This window comes from Ochotona princeps, chromosome 1, assembly GCF_030435755.1.
Source record: "Ochotona princeps isolate mOchPri1 chromosome 1, mOchPri1.hap1, whole genome shotgun sequence".
Taxonomy (NCBI): Eukaryota; Metazoa; Chordata; class Mammalia; order Lagomorpha; family Ochotonidae; genus Ochotona; species Ochotona princeps.
In genome coordinates, this window is record NC_080832.1 from 112,679,305 (window position 1) to 112,701,748 (window position 22,444).

The following is a 22,444-nucleotide window of genomic DNA, read 5'->3' on the forward strand; positions in this document are numbered from 1 at the left end:
CCAGAGGCTTGCTAAAGGCTCCCTGTATCCTCAGCCCAAGCCTGCTCCTGGCAGTCTTCAGCAAGCGGCAGCCAGCTCTGGGCCAGGACCATAGTGTGGTGTCCAGGAAGTGAGACAGACCCCTTTTTAAGTGACAGGTTCTGAGGCCAGATGGAGAGGCAAGGGACTCAGGTGTGGGCAGGAGCCCCAGTGTGTGTGCGTGGAGTGAGCTGTTTGTGTAGGTGTGGGTTATGTGCACATGTGCATGTCTCTTTGCTTTTTGCCATGGGGATGATTGAATTTGGGGTGTTTTGGTACCCAAAACAGCCACTTTCCTCCCGCAGCAAGGACTGGCCGTAACCTTAAACCATCAGGCTTAAATCCAGCTCAGAGGGAATCTCAGTCAACTCAGCTGGTGTGGCCTGAAGGTGGCCAAGGTGCCAGGACACGGGCACGAGAACAAACAGATCCCCAGGTTCACTCAGCCCCAGCAAGAGGCTGGTAGAACTGCCAGGGCTTGGGAACATGAGCTCATCCCCCTCCCTGCCCTGTTTTTGTTCCCTGGGTGAATGAGGAGCAGCAGCAGTTGCCCCTTCCACCTGTCAATAGTATGTGTGTATGTGTGTAGCACACAAGCTGGGTGGGTGTTCATGGCAGGACCTCGTGGTGCCTAGGATGAGATGAAGATGAGGAGGTTTTTCCTTATTGTATAAATGAATATTTGTATGATTAAATTAACACACACACACACAAAAGGCTGTTTCCATGTGTGTCTGAGTTTTATTGCGCCTCCAAGCTTCCTGTGACCTGAATGCCCCCGCCCTTGTTGGGTACACTTGCATGTCTTCAGGTCTTCGCCCTCTCACAGATGGGCAAACGGAAACCCTGAAGTTCATTATCTGTGTATAAGAAATCAGTCGTGGGGTTATTAGTGAGTGGATCTGTTGGCCTTCCTGGTGCCCAGTAACCAGAGGTAGTTAAGGAACCTGACTGCAGATGGCCATGATGTCACCAGGGGCAATCCCTGTGTTGATCACCACTTGGTCACCAGCTGAGCAGCCCTTCCGTTGTACAGTCCCCACACTGCACCGCACAGTCGTCCTTCCTGTTGGAGGAGCAGAAAGTCCCGGCTCCCACCTACCGGCCCCCTAGGTATAGAAGAGGGAATACTTGTTACAGGTTTCCCATGGTGACATCTGACTAATCAGGGAGCACTTCTGGCTTATTAAGGATTAAGGATAAATTTTTGCGGGTTGTCCAGTCAACTAGCAAACAGAAGGTGACCCCACATCCTTAAAGGAGGTAGTCTTTAACTTTGACAGCCAGGGAGGTGAATGGTGGGGCAAGTGGCTGAGGAGAGTGAATTGAGCAGAAAGTCTGCTTAAAGAAGACCTTATTGGCAAATACGTTTGTGAAAGAAGACCTTAAGGTCTGCTTAAAGAAGACCTTATTGGCAAATACGCTTGGCTTCATTTTTTCCTGGCTGTGGCACTGTTCAAAATTCATTTGTCCCCTGTCACATCATATCTCTGTATTGCAGAATGAGATCAGAGAGGGAAGGGAATCGCCTAAATCCCACAGCTTAATGGATAAGTCAGGTTTGGACCTATGGGCTCCCACCTGCTGGCATTATTTTCATGTAACTGTAGAGCCCTCCGTTCACCCGCATACCCTCTCAATTGTGCCTTCCTCCTGCCTAGCTAAGCTGTGTGTTCCAGACAGCAGCTGTAAGGCAGGAGTTCTTATGTGACGGGAGTTTCCCAGCTGCTGTCCTATAGGAAGGTCATTGAGGGGACCTGCAAGATGCAAGTTGCATGAAAGAAATGCCCCCATAGCACTGGGTTGCCTCCTCAGCAGCAGGTACACAAGACCCCTGTTTTTCAGAGTGGCCGTGTCCTGAGCCCCAGGGAAAGGAGTCTAGGAGACTGGGCCAGAGATTTCTAGGGTGAGTGGCCCCAACCCATGACTGTGCACCTGCATCCTGCTTCCTGCCAGGTGCCCACAGCTGTTTGCTTTCTGCAGGGGCGTGGCAGGGGGGCACTGTCACCCGGGTCTTCCGGCACAACAGACCCACTCCCAGGACTTCTCTACACCTCCACTGTTGAACAGTTATTTGCTTGGCAGAATCTGTTTGCCTTTGGGGCTGTAACCTGTCAAGAAGTCACCAGGCCCTGGAAGAAAGGAGTGTGTTGGATGGTAGTTCCTGGCCAAGGCCATTCCCACGGGGGCTAGGTGACAGGGAGGAGGCTCTCAGCTGAGCCTGGGAGCTGGGGCTGAGGGGACGGTTGCAGTGGTCTAGACCCAGCCCTCCTGACAGAGCAAACAGGTCCACTCAAGCCGCCTCCCCGCCCTGGGTACTTGGGTGCCTCCCATCCTATTCCTGGGAAGCTCCCTCCCTCCCTCCTCCCCAGCTCGCCATGACCCAGCAGTTTCCCTGACACCACTTGGTATCCAACCCTGTGTCTTTTGGGAGGAGAGACACAGAACACTTACAACTCAAAACGCTTCATTTCAGAAATCAGGAGAACAGGCAAGCTGGCAAGAGGGGAAGACTGTACGTTGGGTGGGAGTGTTCAGAAACAGTCTAATCACTGTGACCAGCTAGAGGAGCTCCATAAAACACAGACGGCCTTCCGTGGAAGCCAGGGCCTGGACCACAGAGCTGTCGAATGTCCTTTTTAGCCTCCGTTTCAGAGATGGCTGTGATCTGAGACCAAACACAAGTGTTCTCAAGTGCTGGTTCTGATTAACCCACTCTTGGGGAGGTGTGGGAACCTGCATTTCTAGCAAGTCCCAAGGATATGGCAGCACGCTGAGCTGACCACCCCTAGGAAGAATGTCCAAGGGGGTGGCCCTGCCCTCCCAGCTCCTTCCGCCAGTGCGTCTGGCCTGTGAGGTTCAGGCAAACCTAGGCTAGGCTGCCTTGTCAGGCCCGTTGGGGTTGGAGGACACCAGGGCCCTCTTTGGAGCAGACCTCAGAATGAGCAGTCTGTTCCCCATCACTTCCCAGGATTTGTCCAGGCTGTGATTTTTGGCTTAGACGTCATCCCCGGTGTGCTGCTGCTTGTCATCAACAATGACTTGATGATACTGGCCCCCCCACTGTTAACCCTGTTAAAGTCACTTACTCATATGAATGGCAACATTTAAACCACCACTACCTCCTCAGATGGGGCAGTCGAGGTCGGGCAGCTTGTGAACAACTAACTTGCTTGTTGTGAAGACAAGGAGCCAACACTTAGGCTGAGAGCTGAGGGATGGTGGGGGGAGGGTGGGAGGGTGGAGGGAGATGGGTGCTCCTTTGAGGAACATGGCTCCCAACTGGGGAAATGGGTCTGCATCTACAGGAAGACGCAATTTCTACTTCAGCCAGGCCTAGAGGTGCCCCACTACCCCTGCCCATTGATACTTTATTTGTCCATCATGCCTGTGTGCTGGGCACCTGCTCCGAAAAGTGTGGCTAAAAGAGGTAAAACCCCATACCAGTGTAGAATCCAGGTGTGATGTGTGAAGATGTGACGTGCTGCAGGGTAGAATGCAAAGAGACCTGAGTGCCCATGAAGAAGAACAGATTAGGATTGTTGTCCTTTATGAATGTGGACATAAAGCCAGCCTGTGGACGTCTCGGGTAAGCATTCTGGCCCAGAGCAGGGCCCTGAGTTGTAGCAGGAGGTAAAGTCAGTGAGGTGAAGGCATCATTACGTGGGTCCTGGGATGGCTGAAGCAGCCCAGCTTTCACCTGGATGAGATGCTTGTGAGCAGGACACAGCACACATGGCTGCGATGTTGAGAGTGCACTGAGGGGAAAGGGCAGATACAGGTGGTGGCAGCTGAGGAGGCAAGAAGTGGCTGGGTCTTTGGCACAGCCAGAAAAGCAAGCCAGTGGTCCTTACAGGAGGATTCCACATAGAGTAGCAGAAGGAAGAGAGGGGCCAAGATAGGGGCCTGAGGAACTAGAATGTAATGACCAGGTTAGTAAGTAACCATTCTTGAAACAGGCAGGGGCTCACAAGGGCAGAAAGCCAAGTTCTTGCTGGACCTGTGCGTTAGGCATTCAGTGGACAGGCTGGGCTAGCATAGGAGGTGCAGCTGCAGTCTGGAGAGGCGGGGGTCCTGGCTGCAAGATGGCATCCAAAACCTCACGACCAGTGGAGGCCATGCATCATGCCTCAAAGCTACTCCCCCCCGCAAGGATCAACCCTAGAAGTACCCCCCTGCTCACAGCTCTAATGGCTGCAGTCCACCTGTGTCCCCCTCCTGCCCGCATGCCCTCCCTGCTAGTCATAGGAAAAAGGTCATGGAGTGGATGAAAGACTGCTGTCTAGGAACACCCTAAAGCCAGATAGGACATGGAGGAGTGACACCAGGAGACCTAGCTAATTGTGATCCTGCCTACCAAAAACATACCCTGCATCTAAACCCTGGCAATTCCTGCTGGGCTGTGGAAGAGCTGAGTGAGGCTCGGTCTGCGGAGAGACCCTGCAGGAGCCGTGCTCACCTACAGCAGCCCCCATCCCCAGTCAGGACCCTTGGTACCCCTGAGAAGCAGGCCTGTCAGTGACCATGCCAGACACCACCCTCACGCCTGCCCCACTCATAGGCCAGTAGGACAGCAAAAGTTGGGGAGATGTTCATATGGCTGCTGTGAACCACATTGATGGGGGTCTGACTAGAGGAGAGTGTGCTTGGGAGTGTTGGAAATGCAGTGTGCCATGGCCAGCAGAGGGCACCGCATGGCCCAGACCTCATCCGGCAAAGAACACCTGTGCATCTGTGTTCCCAATCCCCAGGTGGGCCAGCTGGTGTTAGGCCAGAGTCACTCCCCAGTGCCACAACTCCTACTTTGATCAAACCCCTGACCCTTGTGGCTGTTGGCTTGGGATGCAGGGAAGGGTCATTCTAAAAGAGAATATGGAAGATCCTAGTTTTCCTCTAAGAGGCTAACTAAGCATCTAGCTTTCCTGCCATAGGCTCTCAGTACATAGTTGCTGAGTTAAGAAATGAGCCAATGCATAGGAGGCACTGGGGGCAGCAAGACTGGCTTAATTCTGGAGGTGGACAGGGACGGGAGCTTCTAGGGCAGGGTGGTGCAGATGTGCCTATGGTTGACAAACCTATGCCTGGAAATTGGTGTGGCCACTGTCGCTTACCACATCCAAGGGCTGGGAAGAAGACCCAGCACATCTGCATCCAGGTGCAGGCCACGACCCCAGGTGGATCACAGGCTGACTTGAGCTGCCGTCAAGCAGTGCTCATATCATCTGGGTGTCTCCAACTCTGGCTTGCCTTCTGTGTGCTCTCCTTTGCTCTTCCCTGCCTCCACTGTCTCCTCCCACATGTCAGCCTCCTGGTGCCGATGGGGATGAAGGGTTTGGGTTCAAGCAGCTCATAGGTTGGGAGGAGGATTTGGGTGCTGAGCCCTTGCTCCTTGTGGGTCATCCGGGGCTGCTGAGGAGACAGCAGCTGGGAGGTGGGACCCGGAAGCAGCAGCAGGGAGTAAGGGAGGAGGGTCCTGCGCCTAGGGCCCCTGACTGGTGCCATGCAAGCAGTGGTGGGAGAAACCCAAACCTGTGAGCATCGGGGAGAATTCCCCAGGGGGAGAAGACACTGGGCTGGGTGTGCTGCTTGCCCACCCAGGTACTCCTCCCCAGCTTCTGAGCCAGCAGGAACAGCCAGCACCTCCAGGGAGGAGGAAGATTCAGGGAAAGGTTGGGAAACTGGAAGCTTCTCCAGCTGGCTCCTGTCCCTGAGCTAGGCAGCCAGGCCCCAAGGCATCCACTAGGGTCCAATCATAATGGTGGTCGTTGGAGCCCCAGGGGAGACAGCCTTGGCTGTCAACAGCTGGTTTGCATGGAGCATGGGGAAATTTGCATGCTTTGAAAAGTTAACAACTGTGAGAAAAGAAGAGGAACTTTTCTCCCAGTCTGCAGTTTCCTGCCTCTTCCCAGGCCAGCTAGTGCAGGGAGCAGCCCCTGCACCTGCCCAGCCCTCATGTGACTTCCAGTGAGGACCCCTATGTAGAACAGCCAAGTTCAGAGAACAGGGCCCTGTACACACCTGCATATTTGCAGATGTGGAATCCAACAGAGCAGTATGGCCCAGCTCTCAGGCAGGTGCACGTGTACACACAGCAGATACACACCCAGCACCCGTGTGTGCAGACACCCTGCCACCACTCTCAGTGCACTTTCATGTTTGACTTTCCCATAGGACAGGCATGTTGAAATTCTCTGCTGTGTCCTCATGGGACTGTCTGCAGGAGGGGAGCGTATGGTTCTTGGCTATTAATCCATGCCTCACGTGCAGTGCAGAATGCCAGCGTGCAGGTTGGGCCTTAAGGCCTACGCTGTGTGTTCGCTCGGCAGTAGTTGGATCTGCATCCAGAAGTCTAGCGCCACGGCAGCTCCTGGTCAGCAGCCCGCCAGAGAGCAGCCCTGATTCATGAGGTAAGTGCTGTGATCTTTCCCTCTTCACTGCTGAGAAAGCTGAGGCTCAGCCCATGGCCACCCACTAAGGAGCGGCTAGACAGGACGCTCCCCAATTCCAGCACGTTCCAGAGAAACACGCACTCCTGGCGTGACTAACAGGCTGTTATCCCAAGCTGTAGGAGGGCCTTTTCTGGTTTCCCCGTGAGAAAGGCAGTGGAGAAAGCACAAACTTTGCTGTCAGAGGGCATATCCTGGCTCACCTAGGACCTCAGGGACTTCAGCTCTTGTCCTGGGGGAAGGGGACACGTTCAGGGACACTTCTGTGTTTCGCTTGGTGCCTACCATCCGCAGAAACCCTGTTGACAACAGCTGGCGATTGTTCACTCTTGGATTCTGTTAATATGTACTGAGTACCTGCCCACCTAGCTAGCACTCCAGGTACAGGGCGGTGAAACACGTGCCCCTGGAGCACGAGGGGAATGCTCCTGCCTGGTCATCCAGGGCTGGGGGAGTGAAGGGGGGAGAAAAGGGAGGGGGTGCACAGCAGCCGGAGGAGCGAGCACTTTATGCCCTAGGAAAGAGCGGCCGTGCTAAGAGAGCAGGCCAGAAGCACTAACTGGCCAGGGTTTCGTGCAGCTGGCATCTTTTACAGGTGCTGACACGTGCTGTCTGCTTTTGCAGGAGCCGGTCACCCTCCCTGGGCACCATCTCCACCCATGTAAAATGAGGTGTGCCACCTGCCAGAGCCTGCTCTGTGCCCCCTTCAGAGGGGGATGGCTGACCACTCTGCAACAATGCTTCTAGCCCAGCCACTGCCAGCCCAGGAAGGCCTGGCCAAAACCTCCATTCCAAACTCTAACCCTTGTGGATGCTATGGCAATGGAGAGAGGGAGGGGAGACCCTGGCCTGGTTTCTGGACACATGGGCTTTTACCAAATACAGTTTTGTGTGTTTGGGAGAAGATGGTGGCCTTACTAAAGATTCATGAGTGTCTTGTGTGTGTCATGTTTGTTTGCAGGTTCGTTGTTGGGAAGAATGTAGCCTGGGTTTCCACACTCAGGAGCCAGCCTGGCTCATCTTTGGAAGGCCTCTGTCCTGGGTGCCCCAGCCACTTCCCTTGGTTGGCTTTAAGTATGAACCACTACCCCTTGCATCATTTCCTTATGGTCACCCAAGGCCACCTGACAAAGGAGAGGACCCAGAAAGAAATAGGAATGCACTCTTGAGCCACTTCAGCATTGCATTTGGCTGCAAGTAACTTAAGCTTAAGAGGCGGTAACCTAACTTCCATGCAGCAAAACAGAAATTTATTTTCCCCTCTTTAAATATAAAATCTCTGGACTGGCATTGGGGCACAGCACATTGAGCTGCCCCCTGCGCTGGCAACATCCCATGTGGGCATCAGTTCAAGTCTCAGCTGCTCTGCTTGCAATCCAGCTCCCTGCTGATGCTCTGGGGAAAGCAGTCAAAGATGGCCCAAGTGCTGCGGCCCCTGCACTCGTGTGGGAGACCAGAATAGAGTTCTAATTTCCTGGCTTCCACCTGGCCCAGCCTCAGCCATTGTAACTGTTTGCAGTGAACCAGCAGGTGGAAGATTCTCTCTTTCAAAGAAGCAAATCTTTTTTTTTTTTAAATATGTAAAGGCTGAAGTAGATACAGAGCTGACTTCATCCTTATGGCCTCCCCCATGGTAACAAACTAACTACTGCAGATCCAGTCGTCACATTCAGTTCCAGGCACAACAGGATAATGAGTGCCTCAGCTCTCCTTCATATAATACTGTCCTAGAATATCAACCCAACATCTGTATGTGTATTCCCTAGTCCAGAACATAGGGACTTATTTTGTGTACCTGCAAGAAAGTTGGCATTCTTTCTTTCATCCAAAAAAAAAAAAAAAATGAAAATGAACAACAACAACAAAAAAAAACCCAAAAGCAACTGGGATTTGGTTAAGTAAGAAAAATAGAGAAAATAGATATTGGTACAACAAGTAACATACCGCTCCCTACACACACCCTGCACTCTGATTGCCACCTTAAAACCCCATGCTCTTCCCTGCACTGACGAGGCTGGCTGCCCTCCCCCCTGCCCCAGCAAGGTCAGCAACCTGACTGCTTGGGGTTGGCAAGGGTGAAAGGATTGGGGGGGACATGGTGCTCACATGAAGGGAGTGGGTTCTCTAGGGAGCTGTTTGGGAGGGGGTTCCTTGGCTCAGAGCTGGGGATACAACAGTGGCCAAGCCAGGCCCAGTGCCTGTCCCCAAGGTTGTTTTTTTTTGGGGGGGTAAGATTTATTCATTTTATTACAGCCAGATATACACAGAGGAGGAGAGACAGAGAGGAAGATCTTCCGTCCGATGATTCACTCCCCACATGAGCCGCAACGGGCCGATGCGCGCCGATCCAAAGCCAGGAACCAAGAATCTGTTCCAGGTCTCCCACGCGGGTGCAGGGTCCCAATGCATTGGGCCGTCCTCAACTGCTTTCCCAGGCCACAAGCAGGGAGTTTGATGGTAAGTGGAGCTGCTGGGATTAGAACCGGCGCCCATATGGGATCCCGGGCACTTTCAAGGTGAGGACTTTAGCCGCTAGGCCACGCCGCCGGGCCCTGTCCCCAAGGTTGTTAACATTATGTTGGAGAACACTCACTACAGACAGATCTGTCCAGGCCCCGAAAAGTGCCAAGAGGATGGAGCAGTGAGGGTTGGCCAGGGAGGCCTTGGGAGAGGGTCCTCAAAACCCTTGGAATGCTCAGAGCACAGCTGTGCAGGAAGCTCAGGGCAGGTGTCAGCTGCTGAGACCCAGAGGGAGGGGCTGTTGGGGACTGGCCCTGACCGCTTGCTGGGTGTCAGGGGAGGAGCAGCCCTTTTCCAACTAGGGCACAGCCACTGAGCCCTAAGTACCCTTTTTAGTGGAGAAGGCTGTCCCAAGGTGCTGGCTCCCCCCACCCCCCAGCCCATGTGTCCCCTTGGTGCTGTTAGTCCAGCGTCACAAAGGCCAGTTCCTGGTACCAAGACTAAGGCATCACACTGGACAAGCTGTGTAACACCATCTCCCATCCTTACCAGGACACTCCATAAAGAAGACTGGGGCCCAGGGCAGGGGGCTGGTCCCTGCAGGTGATGACTTTGTCCTGTGGAGACCGTGAGGACACCCTATAAATCCCCATGACAAAAACCACTAAGCCTCGCCCTAAAACACTACGTCCCTGGTACCACTGTCCTTGTATTTATTTATTTTAGGAGTTTATTTGAAAAGCAGAAATACAGAAAGAAGTTGGCAGGAGGGAAGAACGGGGAGACATCACCATCCGCTGGTTCACTCCCCAGATACCTGCCATAGCCAAGGCTGGGCCAGGCCAAAACACAGACTGGGTCTCCCATGTGAGTGGCAGGGATCCCACCCCTTGAGCCATGACCTGCTGCCTCCTGAGGTGTTCGTTAGCAAGAGGCTGCAACTGGAAGCAGAGCCAGGCATTCTGATACAAGATGTGGGCCTCCCGAGGGTATCTTCACCACCATCCCAAACACCTGTGCCCGCTGCCGCCCTCCCACCCTACTGACCTGCTACTAATCACAATACAGTCTCAGCTGTCCTCCCATGACCTGCCCATCCTAGAGTGCTGTTCAGGAAACAATCCCAAGGCCGCTGGGACCATGTTTGGGATTTTCTGGGTCAGGTCACCAACTCCCAGGTGGTAGTGCTGAGAAATTATTGGGATGGTGGCTCCAGGGTTACTCACACCCCAGGTGCCCACTCGCCAGTTTTCTGGATCTTGGCATCCTCACCATGGTGGGGAGCACCAGGGTCTTTTGGGAGGCGGTATTAGACTCACACTCAAGTCCCCCCCCCCAAAAACCCCGGCCCTCAACACTAGGAGCCAGGTGACAGCTGGGGGGCAGCTCCCTGCTGGGCCCTGATGCCCCCTTCCCCACCCTGGCCCTGTACCAGCCAGGCCCGCCCAAGCCACATCTTCCAGATGGCATCATAAAGCCATCCATGGGCCTGGTCTGCTCGGGAACAAACAGCCCCTCCCCGGAGGCCACACCCCGCTGGAGAGCACGCCAGCACGTTCCGCGTAGACACCACCCCTGGGGGCCAGGTGTGAGGGCAGCAGTCCAGGGTCAGGCCTGTGTGGCCCGGGAGATGGGGGCAGGGACTCAGACCCTGACCATCTTCTCCCTTCAGCCTTCCTCCTCCCCTCTCTTGGTTCTGGGTCTGGAAGCAAAATGACTCACTTCCAGTCAGCTCTGTGACCTGGGGTGATCTAGTTTTCCCTTCTGTGAAAAAGGGGAGGAGGGGTGACAATGAGAACTCCATATCCCCTTTCCATCCCTGCTGTGGCTCTGGGAGGCCCCACTAAAGGGCAGCTGCCCTGCTGCTTCCTCCTTGGTGCTGGAGGGCAAGACTGCCAAGCAAGCGGAGTGCACATCCTCTTGTAGTCCCCTCTAGCCAGATCCCCGACCCCACCAGCTTTCTCCCCTGTGTGGCCTGCAGGAGGAACCTCGGGTCTTGGTTTGCCCACCTGTGGCATGAAAACAACACCTTCCTCAGTGGTGGTGGCACCATGATACACAGGGAGGACCAGCCTGGCATCAGGGCTGCATGTCCAAGACCCAGCAGAGGCTCAGAGAAGGAAAGAGCCTCTTAGAGGCTGCGCAGCAAATCTGAGGCAGGTCTTGAGCTCCCTTGCCCACCCACCAGAGGCTTGCTCAGTGGGGATCCCCAGGCTCCCTCCCGCTCTTCTACCAAGTGCCCCGGGGACACTGCTCAAGCGGGACCACCAAGCGCTAACTGGTTCTGCTTCTGTTAGCCACGGGCCCTGCCTCATCTCTGCCTGGCCTCCGCCCAAGTCCCCCTTAGCCCTCACCACATCCACCCTGCACCCAAGTGTCAGCACTGGGCAGGAGGCAGGGGATTCCTGATCAACCAAGGACGTGACACTGTCACTTCCATGCCCGAGGATGCAGGGGCCAAGTGAGGACAAGGGACTCAGCTGCAGCACCCCGATTGCCTGCCTCTCCTCTCAACACATACATACTACTTCATGTGCTTCACTCGCACTCTCCCAGCCCTGTCCCTGCCTTCAAGACCTGCTGCCAGGGGCAGATGCTGTGGTACAGCAGGAAGAGCTGCTGTTGCCTGCAGTATCAACATCCCATATGGATACTGGTTCAAGTCCTGGCTGCTCAGTTTCCAATCCAGCTCCCTGCTTATGCACCTGGAAAAGCAGCTGAGGATGGCCCAAGTGCTTGGGCCCCTACAACCATCAGGGAGACCCAGAAGATGCTGCTGGATTCAGCCTGGCTCAGCCCTGACCGTTGGGGTCATCTAGGGAGTCAGGTAATTGGAAGAACTCGCTCTCCTTCTCTGTAACTGTGCCTTTCGAATAAATATTTAAAAATAAAAAAGACCTGCCGCCAGCCTCTGAGGGCTTGAAGCCACCCATCCTGCCACCCCAGGTCCTTCCATCCACATGGGCCCTGCTCAGTGTCCTGGGGCCAGCGTTGGTCTCAGGAGCTACTTCGGAGAGGTTACAGAATTAGTGACTGTACGTGCGTGAGCGTGGGGGTGGTCGAGAATGGACTGGGGCGTGAGGTTTCCTTACTGGCAAGGCGGTGACACCTGGGAGGTGACACCCTAGAGGCTGGGCGGGTCCTGCTTCCTGCAGCTGCTGCCAAGTGCGTCCCAGGCTGGGTGCGGGGACCCTGGCTTCTCCGAGGTGACGCAGGAGCCACGTAGGGCCAGGAGAGTTCAAGGATCATCCCAGGAAGGTGGGGCAGCTTCTGGGGCCCACCTGGGATGGCTGAGCTCCGTGACAGGCACAATGGAGGAAGTCTGTTCAAGGTGGAGGCAGAACTGGGTGAGAAGTCCTGCTGGGCCTAACTGGCTGACCCCAGGGCACCTTGTCCAGGCTACTGTGAGGGGGCTGGAGCTGGAGCTGGGCTTACTGTGCCTCCTCACCATTTCTTTTCTTCTTTTTAAGATTTTTTATAAATTTTTATTGGAAAGATTTACAGAGAGAAGAAAATAAGATAGAGATTCTTCTGTCTGCTGGTTCACTCTCCAAAGTGGCTCCAGCAGCTGGAGCTGAGCTTATCCAAAACTAGGAGTTTTTCCTGGGTCTCCCATGGGGGTTCAAGATTCCTAGGCTTTGGCCCATCCCCTACTGCTTTCCCAGGCCACAAGCAGGAAGATGGAAAGAAAGTGGAACAACTGGGACATAAACTGATACCCATATGGGATCCTGGCTACCAGGCTATTACACAGGCCCCCTCCTCGCCATTTCTGACCAGCTGTGTCGACTGTGTGAGTTCATTATCTGTGAGCCTCTCTGGACTTTGGTTACCTTACCTGTGACACCCAGGAACGGGCAGCATAATGACACAGGACGGTATTGGCCCACAGTGCTGCCCTGCAGAGAGGGCTCAGTACATGCAAGTGATTTCGTTACAATGGTATTTGTTATTGCAGAAGCACAAAACAGCAGACAGCTCTGGGTCTCCTGGTTGGTGACCATAGCCGGAAGTGACAAATCATGGAGCTGCATCCCAGGCTGCAGAGCCAGGACACCTGCCTGCACAGACCAAGCTCTGCTCCTCACAAGTGCACAGCCCCAGCAACTCACAAGTGACATGAAAACAAGACCTTCTCCAGTCCGTGTGGTGGTGGCACCATGACACACAGGGAGGACGAGCTGAGGATGCCTCAGGCCCGCACAAGTGCACGGCTTCAGGTGGCTGCTTAGTCTGGGAGTCTCCACCCGCAGCAGTGCACCTGCTGGTCTGGGTAAGGCACATGGAGGAGCATGTTGGGCAGAGCTGTGATGCTCGAGCTGTGTGACCTTTTCCAGGTCCCTTCTCTCTGGATATCTGCCGCAGCCCTGCATAGTGGATCCTTAGAGAAAGGGGGCATCCCTCATGGTGAGAGAAGGGCTGCTCACAGAGCCTGGAAGGCAGGGAGGAGAGAGGTAGTTCATTCCCATCCCCACCTCTTTCCCTCCTCTACTCACACTGGACAGCTGGGCCAGGCCCTGCTCACCCGACTGGCATGGCACTCTATGGGGCAGGTTTGGCTGACTCCTACCCTGGGGCCAGAGGCCCTTCCTAGTGCCCTCTTTCTGCCCCCCGGCCCAGCCTGGTGGGACAGCACAGTCCTGCTTCCGACAGGCCTCTCATTCCCTCTGCACCTGTCTGGTGGGTCAGACTGGTGACGGCGCAGTGTCCCCAAACCCCGGGGGTGCCCTCAGGTGGTCTGCATCCCCTCCTTCGCCAGCTCCCCACTCCCCAGCTGGACAGGGCCCAGGTCACTTCTGGGGAAGGATGCCCTGACTGAGCCCCAGGGTGGGGTGGGGAGGTGGGAAAGCCCACACCAGGAAGCAAATGTCGTTCCTGTGAGCGCTCTCCGGCCTTCCCCCATCCTCAAGTTTTGGTCATTGTTGTCCAGGACAGTTAAGGCAGTTTTAGGGAAGCAGGAGGAGGGAACCTAGCCCCAACCTTCACTGCTCCCTGGGAACACCCCCAGGCTGGACCCCAGCCCACCTCCCATTCCCCAGTGGGTCCTCACAGCCCCACCAGATCCATCTGCACTGGAGCCTCAGGACACCAAGTAAGACAGGTGGAACCCTGACTCTGTGGGCCATGGCCCTGGGTATGGGGGTGTCTGTCCATGCCAGATCCCAGGTCCCAAGCCTGGAGGGGTCCGGAGAGGATGCTTGGAGGAGAGGATACTGCTGTGGTATTCTGAAGATGAAGGCCTAGGGCATGTGGGAAAATCTGGAACTGTCTGCTGTGTTTATAACTGTGCCCAAGTCAAGACGGGATCTGCAGCTGCCCAGCAGAGGTCCAGAGAAGGTGTTCTCAGCACCTGCCAGGGTGTACTGGGGGTGAAACGGAGTAAGGTGGGTGGTGGGGCAGGGTTACTGCACCCCACCATCCTTTCTCCTAGGCCAGTGAGGAGCCAGGGGAGGATTATTGTAACAGGGTGGTCCCTTCTAACTCCAACCCAGCATGTAGTCGGCACCTACTGCATACCTGAATATTTGCTGCTGGCTGGGGGTGCATCTTACAGCCCTGCCCACGCCCAGTAAGGACAGAGACTTACTCTGAGGGCTGTGGAGTTTGCCCCAGGAAGTCTGTGTCCCCAGGAACTGTTTATCTGCATGAGGGTGTGTGAGGAGAGTTGCTTCCTGGGCCCTGCATCTGCCACCCCAACTTCCCCAGGCCTGTGCCGCCCACCCCTACCCACTTGGAGTGCATGGCCCTTGGCCCAGAACACTTTCTGATGATGCCACTGGCCCAAGAGTTTCCCCACCCACCATCAGGTCAGGCCCTGCGGCTCAACTCAGTTCCTTGGAACTGCGGACAATCACTCGGTATGGGGAGGGCAAATCCAGGGCTTGCTGGGGGGAGGGGCAGGGCAGGACAGGGGGGTGGGAATGGCCCTGGGCTAAGGGCCTAGATCCACTCACCAATTTCTCTCGCCTGCCAGTCTGCTTGTCCCTTCGCCCAATTTTTGATTTCTGTAGTTTATTCTTGGGCCCTTCCTGGAAGGACAAGAGAGTGGTGAGCAGCACCAGGCTGTTGGATCACAGGGGTGTGTGGAGGAGGCCTGGTCGGGGGGAGGCGGGAATGCAAAGTCAGGCAGACCCCCAGCCCAGGGGCCGGGGCTGTGGGGGAGATATGGGGCTTGCAGGGAGCATCAGAATGGACTGAAATAAATCCCATCAATGACATGGCTGATCTGGCTGGGGGTGGGGTATCTTATGAGGACATCATCGCACGGGATGCTGCTTGGAGCCCCAAGTAGGAAGAGTCATCAAGTAGTAGGTCCCCAGTGTGTCTCCAGCATTACCCAGCATTAAGGAGCTCAGGACCCTCAGTTTCCGCTTCTATCAAGAGGGGACAATGTACAGCCAAACTACAGGACTAATGTGAGAAGTAAGTAAGCTGGGTGCACATGGCAATGCTAATAGTCATCTTAAAAAGAAAAAAAAAAGATTCATTTATTCAAAAAACTGAGTTTGAGAGGGAGAGATCTTCCACCTGCTGCTGGTTCATTCCCCAAATAGCTACAAAGGATAGGGCTGGGCTAAGACGAAGCCAGGAGCCAGAGGTTTCAACCAGGTCTCCCATGTGAGAGCAGGAGGCACAAGCATCAGCAGAGAGCTGGATAGGAAATAGAACAGCAGGGATTTGAACCAGAACTCATATGGGGCAATGACATCGCAGGTGGCAGTTGAACATGCTGCACCACGGTGCCAGCGTTTGCCGGGAGTAATCTTGACCTTGGATTAGCAGTGGGCTCACAGTGCTCATGACATTATTAAAAATTAAGATGTAGTGAGCATTCTGCCTCGTGGTTAAAATGCCAGTCGGGAGAACCACAGCCCACATTGGTAGGGTACCTACATTTGGGTCCTGGCTCTATTCTCAATTCTAGGTAGCTGCTAATGAGCACCCTGGGAGGCAGTGGGTGATGGCTCAAGTACTTGAGTCCCTTCCAGCCACAATAGGAGACCCAGTTTTAGTTCCTCACTTCTGACTTTGGCCTGGCCCAGCCCCAATTGTCATAGGATTTGGCGAGTGAGCCCACAGCTAGAAAAAATCCTCTCTCCCTTCCCTTTAAATAAATAAATGTAAATTTTGAAAAATTGAGAAAGCCACACATGAACACTGTGAGCATATGTGTCAAAATCAAGGCTTGTAGCTAACTTGCACATACCTGAGCTCAGAGGCTCAGGCTGAGAGTGAGGCACACAGCCCTTGGATCTAGCGACTCCCTAGGTGAACGGGCAGAGCCCCTGGTGTCCCCTCTGGTCCTCACAGCCTCACTCTGAATCCCAGGGCCCGGAGCTTCTTTCAGGGAGAGGGGAAACTGAGGCAGGAGGGGAGGGGACTTGCCAAGGACACACGACACTGCTGGGCTCAGAGCTCAGTCTCCACGTTCAGTGTCCCTCCTGTGGGGCCCAGAGGCCTGAGCTTGTCCAGCTCAACATCCATATTGTCCTGAGGACCTCTGTTCACTGACCCCAGTCCGCCAGCAGCCCAGATCTGGAGCCTCCTCAGCACCGGTCGTCTGTCTTCCTAGACCTCACCACTGCGCTAGGTGGGGTTGAAGGGCAGGGACCAATGGGAAGGGTTGGTCCAGGAAGATCAGACCACCGAGGTCAGGGGTTAATAGGGAAGGAGCGTAAAGCACCCTGACACTGACTTGGAGTGCAGAGGCAATCAGGCCTTCTGGTGCCAATGCCGACAGCCTTGGGCCCCTCTAACCCCATCCCTAGGTCCTCACTCCCTGGCCCAAGCTGCCAGCTCCAAACAAGTCCTGGCCATCTCCTAGGTGCAAAAGTCAGAATCACGTGTATGCCCTCAGGGTTCCCAGCCTCAGCAGCCCACCAGTGGCTGCAACCGCCCTGCCCAGAGCCCCAGCGATGCCCCTGCCTGCAAGGGGGGCCAGGGTACTGACTGGAAAGCAGAAGTCCTGGGCTCTCCTTCCTGCTGCGCCTTGGGTGCTGTGTGGCCCTGGGCTACTCCTGGCCTTCTCTGCACCTTGGTAAAAGAGAGAGCTACCTGGGCTGTGACTCCTGGATTTGGGATCCAAATTCCATGGCAGGTGACTGTCAGACACCTTCAGGTCTTGATGGAAAAGTTGCCTGGAAAAGCAGGAACTTCTCCCTGGCCACACACACACACACACACACACACTGTTAAAACTTCCATGACACTTCCTCCTAACTTCTTGTGGTCATTTGAGCCATGACCCTTGCTGGCATTGCTTCCTGCCTTCCAGGGTTAACCTGAGGGTGCTCTCCAGCCCCCAAGACAGCCATGGGGTTCTGGCCTCACACCTAGCACATTGTGTATTGTAGGTGCCCAACAAATGTTTGCTGAAGGTGTGAGAACTGGGGATGTTGGGCATGCACAAATGGGTGCTCAGGGCTGCCACGAGACTGCCGAAATCCAGGGGCAGACTTGGGGTGCCACTGTAGGCAGGAATGCATAGGGCCAAGTATGGGTGTTTGGGACAGGAAGGGTGGGAGAGGGAGATTCCCACCTGGCCGTGACGGTTGCCCAGATCCAGGTGTGCAAGGGCAGTGGTGCACTTAGAGGTGGCAGAGCCAGGTGTCCTCCTTGCCTGCTCCGCCCACTCTGTGCCGCTACGGTCTCCGCAGGCCCACGCAGAAGGCAGTGGCAGGACATCCAGGTCTGCTAGTGCTGGCTGGAGAGGCCTGGAAACCCTGGGCCCTGATAAGGTGGGTAAATTTCAAAGGGGCTGGGGCAGGGGGAGGCAGGGCTGCTGATAGCCAGGCGAATGCTGCCAGCGGCCCCCACCTCCCACTGCTGCTTGCCCAGCCCCCCAGCTGGTGTGCGAGCAGAACAGGTTCCAATTGTGCTCTTATCTGGACCTGTGGTTTTGTAAGGCCCTGCTGGGCCTGTGGGAACAGGGGGAAAGGCAGCGGGCAGTGACGTGCAGCCCTCCACCATCACCCCCCACAGCGAAGGCCACGCCACGCCAGCAACCCCTGCAGGTGTACAGGGGCGCAAGGGAGCAGGTGTTGTTGGCTTGGCCCCAGAGCTTGCCCCTTCCTGTGCCCTGCCAGCCACCAACGTCCCTGTACCTCAGTTTCCTCGCTAAGGTTAGAAGAGGAAAGCTGGGGTAGGGGTGCTGTCCCCACCTGGCTCCCTCCCCCCACCCTGCTCCCTGGAGGGGTGCCCACACCTTCCTGCCACCCCCAGCAGGTGTTTGCCCTGCCCTGTATCCCATGAGGACCACACAGTGACTTTTCTTGCTTTGGCTGCTCTGCTTCAGCTGGGGAATCCTTGCCCAGGATGTAAAGCCAACCAGGCTCCCTGCTGCCTCCTGTGAACATGCCTGGCCCATAGTAACCTGCAGGATACCCAACTCAGGGGGTGGCTACGTCTTGGAACTCAACCATCCCAAGCTGGGGAGACACAGGGCAAACCATGTGTGTGTGTGTGTCACTGTGTGTCACTGTGTGTCTCTGTGTGTGTGTTTTCTGGTGGATATCCATGGGAGCTTCCCGCCACCCCCTCCTGACCCAGGCCGTGTATGTGTGTGTCTGTGTGTCTGTGTCTGTTTTCTTGTGGATATCCACAGGAGCTTCCTGCCGCCCCCTCCTGGCCCAGCCCCAGCCTAGAAGGGTCCTTGGGGAAGCTGAAGACCCTAGGAAGCCTATTCTGTGCTCTTTGAGGTAGGCATGTTGAGGGTACTGCAACTGCCCGGCCATGAGCTCTGACCACCCTGCCCGCTGTGCCCTGGCACAGAGTAAGTGCCCATCAAACACCTGCCAGGCTGGGCAGAGCCACGTGGCCTGGTCCCAGTGTGCCCAAGGGAAGCCAGGCTCTCTCTGGGAAATGCCTACTTGCGTGGCCCCTGAAGACCTAGCACCTCCAAAACTGGACCCTTTCCAGATACCCATCCTCAGTATGGTGTCCTGGAGAGAAGCTTGAAGAGAACAGCCTCACGGAGCCTCCCACCTGGGTGCCCGGCTCCAACTTGCACCTCAGCCCCAAGCTCTCCCGCCCGCCAGCTGTGCCACCGTCTCAGGGCTGGAGGCTGGGCCTGGGGGTGGAGCTTGTGTCCATCAGGAACCCACTGGCAGCTTCATCTCTGTGTGGCTGGCACGGGTCCCAGCCTTGTCTCTGCCACCACCCCTCAGCAACAGCTCCTTGGGGGGTGGAGCCCAGGAGAAGGGAGATGGAGGCAGGAAGAAAGCTGGGAAGGCAGCCACCTGCCCGGCCCACCCCGCCCACTCCCAAGCGTGCCTGTGGCCCCTTTAACTGTGGGTCACCCATCACTTGGCTGCTGGCAAGGCCACTGAGGTCCACTGCATCCACGCACAGAGGTGGCAAGGGACCTGCTCGTGGCCACGCAGCTCAGGATGTTGAGGAGAGCTGGAACAGGGAGGCTTGGGGTAGTGCAGGGTGCGGGTCTGAACCCCGCCAGGCCCTGCAAAATTAACACATTCGTAAGGACACAACACCCACAGCCTACTCACCTCTTCTTTTACTTTTTGATTTTTATTTTATTTGAAAAGCATAGAGAGAGATTGATTTGTTTTTCACCTACTGATTCACTGCCATGTATACCTGCAATGGCCCGGCTAGCCTGGACAGAAGCCGGAAGCCTTGAGCTCCATCCAGGTCTCCCACGGGGGTGAAAGGGACCCCAGTACCTGAGCCATTACCATCACTGCTGCTTCACAGGTTGGAATGGGAAATGGAGCCAGAACTTGAACCTGGACATTCCAGTATGGGATGTGTGCCTGTTATTTTCTGTGTCACAGTGCCTCTTTCCACCCTCCCCCACTGCCAATCACCTCTTGTTTTATTTTGTTTTTATTTATTATTTTGGAAGGGCAGAGAGAAGGAGACACGAAGAGAAAGATCTTCCGTCTGCTGGTTCACTCCCCGAGTGATCGCAACGGCCAGAGCTGAGCCGATCCAAAACCAGGAACCAGGGCTTCTTCCAGGTCTCCCACGTGGGTACAGGGTCCCAAGGCTTTGCACCATCCTCTACTGTCTTCCCAGGTCATAAGCAGGGAGCTGGAAGGGAAGTGGAGCAGCTGCAATATGAACTGGCACCCAAAAGAGTTCCTGGTGCATGCAAAGCGAGGACTTTAGCCACTAAGCTACCATGCTGGGCCCTGCCACTCACCACTTAAAGGGTACATCTCTCCACATGGATGACCAGGAGATTAAGTCTCTCATGCAAACGGGACACCTGTAAACCACAGCAGGTGTTAACGGTGAAGTATTCAGGTGTGGGGGAAAGTTGTTAGGGAATGGTGTGGGTTGCCAGTTTCCCACATCTGAGTGCCTGGTTCTAGTCCCAGCTACTCCACTTTCAGTGGAGCTTCCTGCTGATGCACATCCTGGGAGGCAGCAGGCAATGTCACAACTTGGGTCCCTGCTACCCGGGTGGGAGACTGAGCTGTGTCTCAGCTTCCCAGTTTACCTGGCCAAGGCCCAGCTATTGTGGACATGTGGGGAATGAGTGAACCAGAGGCTAAGAGATCTCTTGTCTCTTTGTCCTTCTCTGCCTTTTTACTAATACAAGCACAGCTCAGGCCTCAGTGTCTTCACCTGAAAAGTGGGCACAGTCCTGCCTCCCTTGCCAGGTTGCTGTGGAGAGGAAGGTGCTGGGTGTGCTTGGTGCTTGGTGCTTGGGGCAGGGAGGCTGGGGTCCTGGCCCTCCGATCTTGTCCTTCTCCACGGGGCACCTCTGAGACCTCTCTGTTTGGGGGAGGGACTATTTAGCAGCCACCAGACCCCGGCCAAGAATTACAAAGCAGGAAGACAACAGAACCAGGATACACACACGCAGGTCAGATTGAACCCAAAAGGGGCGGGTGCCACCGAGTAACCCCTGGGCCCTGGCCAGCTCTACCTTGCCCTGCAGTCCACCAGACTTGCCTTGGGTGAGACCTAAACCCACCCTGAGTTCTACCATAGACATGAACCCCTCTTGGGGGTTGCACCCCCACAAGCCCCAGCTGAGCAGAGGGAGGAGCCCTCCCTTGCATCCTCTGGGAGAATCCTCTCCAGGTGTGGGTGGATGGGTACAGCCATGGTCCATGCTCCTGTGGCCTTGCCTGCTCTGTCCATGCAGGTGCAGACCTGCCCAGCCTAGGAGTCTCCCAGGCAGTGCTCCCTATGGCCCAGTGGGAATCTGCACACATCGCTCAAAGGCCAGCCTTCCCACTGGGCGGTCTTATTTTTCTTCTGCTGGGTCCTCCCAGAAAGGAGCTGGCTTGGCTTTCAACAACAGGACCTCTATATGGAATGCTGGTGTCTCAGGCAATGGCTTAACCTGCTGTGCTACAATGCCAGCCATCCCACCCCCACCTCTTAAAGATTTATTTATTTTATTTTATTTAAAGATTTATTTATTTTTATTGCAAAGTCAGATTTACAGAGAGGAAGAAAGACAGAGAGGAAGATCTTCCATCTGATGATTCACTCCCCAAGTGACCTCAATGGATGGAGCTGAACTGATCTGAAGCCAGGAGCCAGGAGCTTCTTCTGGGTCTCCCATGCGGGTGCAGGGCCCCAAGGCTTTAGGCAGTCCTCAACTGCTTTCCCAGGCCACAATCTGGGAACTGGATGGGCAGCCAGGTGCCGGGATTAGAACCGGGAACCATATGGGATCCTGGGCATGCAAGATGAGGTTTAGCTGCTAGGCTACCACGCTGGGCCCTATTTCGTTTATTTTAAAGGCGGATAGATTAACACAGAGAGAAAGAGAGATCTTCCATCTGCTTCTTGACTCCCCAAATGGTCACCACAACCCAGTCTGGGCCAGGTGGAAGCCAGGCGCTTCTTCTAGTTTTCCCACATGGGTGCAGTGGTCTAAGCCCTTGGGCCATCCTCCACTGCTTTCCCAGGTCACAAGCAGGGAGCTGGATGGGAAATGAAGCAGCCGAAACACAAATCAGCACCCATATGGGATCCTGCTATGTACAAGGTGAGGATGTAGCCACTGAGTCATTTGTGCTGGGCTGCATCCAACTTACTTTTGAGAAAGAGTTCCAGGAATCTTGACTCAGGCCACCTGCATGGTCACACAGTCACATCTAGCTGCAAGAGAAGCTGAGATAGTCCGAGAAGTCATGCATCCAACTGTCAGTGGCTGGCTTACCAAGGCGATGGCAAGAGTGGACATTGGGCCAACAGCTATTTCTGCCACTCCATCCACTCTGAGCACTGACTGGGGCCTCATAGTGTTCACTCACATTAGAGGATTCATCACGAAGCTACAACATGTGGCAGCTGCCGTTGGCTGGGAGCAGCTGTTGCTACGGGTGTGGCATCGGGCTGTGAAGTGAGCAGCAACTCAGTGGGGGTGGAAATACGTGGGGGTGGCAACACAGTGGGGGCCAGCCCAGAACAGGAAGGCAGCCTGGAAAGGGGGCGTGGGAGGGAGTCTTTTTTGTCATTGACCCTTGGAGGAAGGGGTCCCTGGGACTAAGAGAAAGGATTGCAGCCAGCTCAAACCTTTCAGGAACAACTCT